We start from the raw sequence: 5,638 nt of genomic DNA, 5'->3' as shown, positions 1-5,638 counted from the left end.
GAGGTTTAATGGCGCTTTCAGAGCCGCGAGGCTCTATATACGCCACGCACCCTAACATCCAAACAAAACAAAACCAAGAGGTTTACACTAGAAAAACTAGAGACTCACACTGTGTAAGTTATCTCGACAAACTACGATCAATTGTCGTACACGTTTATTCACTCTGCCGATACAGGCCCGATTCATTTCAGCGCCATAAGAGCTGGGGCGTAGGGATACAATGCGGTCCCGGTGTAGGGATACAACGGTGAATATTTGCACTTCATACATGACATCCTCCCCTTTAAGTCCAAAATTACCAAGAGCAATACGTGCTAGATTTCAAGAATTGACATTACAAAAGCAACATTTCCAAAACATGTGAAAATATGTGTGCAAACGGTTATGAGAATAATGAAAATACGTGAAAATAGAACATGTGTCACCGTCAAAATAGAACATGTGTCACCGTGAAAAAAAACATCTTCAAAGATTCAACCGGTCGGGTGCTTTTCTCTCACGCATTGAGCGTCGCGGTGTACCAGTGGATACAGAGTCCGAGGTGATTCCTTTGGGTCGCGGTGTACCAGTGGATACAGAGTCCGAGGTGATTCCTTTGGGTCGCGGTGTACCAGTGGATACAGAGTCCGAGGTGATTCCTTTGGGTCGCGGTGTACCAGTGGATACAGAGTCCGAGGTGATTCCTTTGGGTCGCGGTGTACCAGTGGATACAGAGTCCGAGGTGATTCCTTTGGGTCGCGGTGTACCAGTGGATACAGAGTCCGAGGTGATTCCTTTGGTCTCCACGAAGGGTGTAGCGTTCGCAGAGGTTTTCGGGGCATCCGAGCCGGCTGGAGCGGCCACGACGATCTCCGGCAGTGGTGGGTCGAACCGTTGTCCTGACTGTGACGATGCTACAGGCTCTATCGACTCACAGTGACGGTAGGTTATGTGGTCCTGATGTCGATGAATTTCGCGGCCGTCCTGCAGGCGAATCACACAGGACAGTGGACCTGGCTTCTCGATGATGTCCCCCGGTAGCCACGTCGCACCTGCACCAAAATTTCGGGCAAACACTGGATCTCCAATGTTGATACATCGACTGCTGGACGACTTATCGTGCACCAACTTTTGATTAAGCTGGCTCTGATAAACGTTTGATGATATGTCTGGTTTGAGATTGTCAAGTGTCGATCTCAGGTGTCGTTTCATCAATAACTCAGACGGAGCTGCACCGGTTGATGATTGTGGTGTGATGCGGTATTTGAACAGGAGACGAGAAAGCTTTGTTTCCAGGGTTCCCTCCTGAAGTTTCTGCAATCCGGATTTGATGATTCCCACGGATCATTCGGCCAAGCCATTTGAAGCCTGGTGATGTGGGCTGACAAACTTATGTTTGATGCCGTTCCGACGTGTGAACTCTGCGACATAACGCATTATATCATAACGTTATGTTCACGTCATGGTTTACGACATGGTTGTAACATAACGCATTACATCATGACGTTATGTTCACGTCATGGTTTACGGCATGTTCACGACACCATGACGAATAAACGGCAGTCCGTTGGCCCGCCATCTTGTTGACTTGTTTGTGTCTGAATAACCAAACGTTACATGGTGTCAGAAGTGGTTTTCGTCGACGTTCCACGCCGAAAATGAAGCGAACGAGTGATGAAAATATCATTCTTATATCTATGTAGACAAGAAAGTCATTTGTGCATTATTGGTCCTCCTTTTGCTCGTTGAAGTTCGCATGCGCCCCGCGAATCCTACCAACACGGGATCCGGCTGCGTCAACCGTCCACGTCGTTGTCAACGCAAGTGAGTTGCACTATTTTGTCGCCATGGCGGATGCTTCAGAAAAGCCACGTATGAACTGGCAAGCGTCAGATCTTGAAAAGGAGTTCAGACGTTTTAAACAACATTGTGTGTTTACGTTCAACGGACCGTTATCCACGGCCACGGAAATTGTCAAAGTAAACTATCTCATGACATACATAGGCGACAAAGGCAGAGAAATTTACAACACATTCACATGGACTCCTGCAACCGAAGGTGTGCCTGCAGAAAATGAAACCTTAACTGGAGTACTTGACAAGTACACTGCATACGTGGCTCCCAAGAAAAATGAAATCAGAGCAACAGTAAACTTCAACAGGCGTAAACAGCTGCCCGGTGAACGCTTTGACAACTTTGTAACTGACCTGCGGCTGCTGGTGACAGACTGTGGATATGGCGTCAACACGGACCGCATGCTGCGGGATGCCATTGTCCTGCGATCCGCTAATCCAGCGGTGACTGAACGTTGCCTTCAGGAAGGAGACGAGCTCACACTGAACAAGGCCACCAGCATCGGTCAGAACTACGAGACCTCACAGGAGAGCTTGCGAGTTATTGCTGCGGACGAAGACAGTAAGGTGTATGCCATTAACAAACAGCAGCCACCCCGTCACAAGACACCCACCAGAAAACAGTGGACAGACAACCAAAACTGCTGGAACTGCGTCAGTACAGTGGATGCACCACTTCGTGCCCTATTGCCCAAAGATGTCCTCTTCCATTGGGACAAACCTCAAGCCGAGAGCTTTGAAAAGATGAAACAGTTGTGCTGCAATGCACCGGTGCTGGCCTATTACGACGCCAAGAAAGGCTGTACCATTCAATGTGATGCCAGCAGTTACGCTCTCGGAGGAGTGCTTCTGCAAGATGACCACCCTGTAGCATATACATCCCGTGCGCTCACACCGACTGAGCAGAGATACTCCCAATTGGAGAAGGAAATGTTGGCCATTGTACATGCCTGCAAGAAGTTCCATTACTACATATTTGGGACATCAAACATCACCGTCGAGTCCGACCACAAGCCGTTGCAGTCAATTCACACCAAGCCCCTACTAGCAGCACCTATGAGGCTACAATCAATGCTCCTGAAGTTGCAGCCGTATGACTTGACAATCACGTACAAACCAGGGAAGGACATTCCACTGGGCGACACCCTGAGCCGTGCTAACCTCCCAGATACTACACCAGAGATGGACATTGAGCTAATCAATATGGTAGACTTCATATCAGTGGTGCCGTCTCGCTACGCGCAGTTCCAGCAGAGAACTGCTGAAGAGTTGAATGAACTGCACACCATGGTTCTGAAAGGATGGCCAGACACCAAAGCTGAAACACCTCACGGCATCCGTGCATACTGGCAGTACCGTGACGAGCTGTCGGTGATGGATGGAATTGTTTACAAAGGCATGAGAATCGTTGTACCCACAACAATGCGGCCAGACATGATGCGACAAATACATGGCTCACACATGGGAATCAGCAAATGCAAACAGCGAGCCCGAGAAGCTCTGTTCTGGCCAGGCATGGCTGCACAAATTGAAGACGTCGTCAGTGATTGCCCACAGTGCAGTTTGTACCAAAGTCAGCAGCACGCAGAAACTCTGATGCCCCTGAAAACACCTCTGTTACCTTGGATTGAGGTGGCTGCTGATATCTTCGAATATGAAGTGAATCAATACTTACTCACAACCGACTGTTTCTCCACATTCATCGAGGTGGATGCTCTAACAAACCTCAGCACAGCAGTCACTGTCAACGCCCTCAAATCACAAATGTGTCGACACGGCATCGCAGAGACACTCAGAACAGATAACGGACCTCAGTTCAGCTCGCAAGAATTTTCCCAGTTTTGTGCTGACTATCACATCAATCACCAGACGTCTTCGCCCCGATACCCTCAGTCAAATGGTGCAGCTGAGAGAGCCATACAGACGGTAAAGCGACTCTGGTCTAAGTGCAGTGATAAACATCTGGCCCTCCTTGACTACAGGACCACGCCGCTGGAAAGTTGCAACATGTCACCTGCCACGCTTTGCATGTCTCGCAGACCCCGCAACCTGCTGCCAACCTCTCGTGAGTTGTTGCGTCCAATTACTCTGAACTGTGATGAGGTCAGGAAGAAGCTCGATCAGAGCAAGGAGAAGCAACGGGTCCACCACGACAAACATGTCCAAAGAGACCTGCCCGCCCTCCTCCCAGGAGACCCAGTAAGGATGACTCCACTCCCAGGTACAAACAACTGGCTGCCTGCAACAGTTGTAGCCCATCACAGTGTGCCCAGATCATATATCGTTGAAAGTAATGGCAGGAAGTATCGCCGAAACAGGAAACACCTCCGCCTCTCAACATACGGTGCTCATCAGCCAAGCTCCACAGCACTGACGTATGCAACCCGGCAACCGACCAGACCGACCCCACACTGTGCTACTGCTCCAGCTGGTCTGCCAGCTCCCAGCTCAGCTCAGACCACACAGCACTGCCTGTGCAGCAGCAGCCTGCACTCTACAGCCCGTACAGGGCAACCCTCGCCAGTCACACACACGCCATCCTCTCTGCCGCCTGAACAGGGTCAGAATCCTCTCACCACGAAGTCAGGCCGCGTCATCAACAGACCCAAACATCTAGAGGATTATGTGACAAACTGAGGGCAGACTAACCCTTCTTCTAGCACCTTGTAACTCAGGGTAGTCTACCCCTGTTTTACTGTTGTGACAGTATGTTCTAAATGTTTACACTTATTTTGTTCATGTTCGTTCATGCATCAGCTACATCTTTTATTACTTGCTGTGCCATGCTTCACTTAATTTTCCGTTTGTTGTTTGTCAAAGGGAGATGCGACATAACGCATTATATCATAACGTTATGTTCACGTCATGGTTTACGACATGGTTGTAGCATAACGCATTACATCATGACGTTATGTTCACGTCATGGTTTACGGCATGTTCACGACACCATGACGAATAAACGGCAGTCCGTTGGCCCGCCATCTTGTTGACTTGTTTGTGTCTGAATAACCAAACGTTACAAACTCGGCAAACTCGGACCTGGAAAAACACGAACCGTTATCACTCACGATCATCCTGGGCAGACCATGAGTGGCGAAACAGCGTCTGAGTCTTTCGATGACAATGGCTGACGTAGTACCACGCATCACATAGGCATCAATCCATTTTGTGTGCGCGTCCATAATTATTAGAATCATGCTGCCATGAATAGGCCCGGCATAATCGAGATGTAGGCGATGCCACGGTTCGCTGGGCCATTCCCAAGGATGCAGTGGCGCTTTCGCAGGTGTATTCCGGGTGCTCTGGCAGGGGTAACAATGTCGAACATGATGTTCGATATCAGCATCAAGATTCGGCCACCACACATAGTTTCTAGCGAGTGACTTCATCTTCACAATCCCGGGGTGACAGTCATGGATTTCATCCATGACCCTGGAACGCAGATTTTTCGGGATCACGACACGACATCCCCAGAGTAGGCAACCATTTTCCACGCTGAGTTCATTTTTACGTGCTTTAAAAGCCGCAAAATCTGGGTCACCCTCAGGTAGCAAATGCCATCCAAGCTGTACAGCCTGGACAGTTCTGGACAGAACGGGGTCTCGTCGAGTATGAGTGCGGATCTGGCCGGAATCGACAGCACAATCTTCCAGATGATCCATCAGTGCGATAATGGATCCTGGTGTAGGCGAATCATCAACGGATTCTGGAAGGGGTAACCGACTCATGGCATCTGCATTTGTGATAGACGAACCGGGCTTATAACATATGGTGTAGTCATAAGCAGCGAGAAACAGGGACCAGCG

The sequence above is a fragment of the Myxine glutinosa genome, chromosome 8 (assembly GCF_964187855.1).
Source record: "Myxine glutinosa chromosome 8, kmMyxGlut1.1, whole genome shotgun sequence".
NCBI classification, from domain to species: domain Eukaryota; kingdom Metazoa; phylum Chordata; class Myxini; order Myxiniformes; family Myxinidae; genus Myxine; species Myxine glutinosa.
This window is presented reverse-complemented; position numbering follows the sequence as displayed.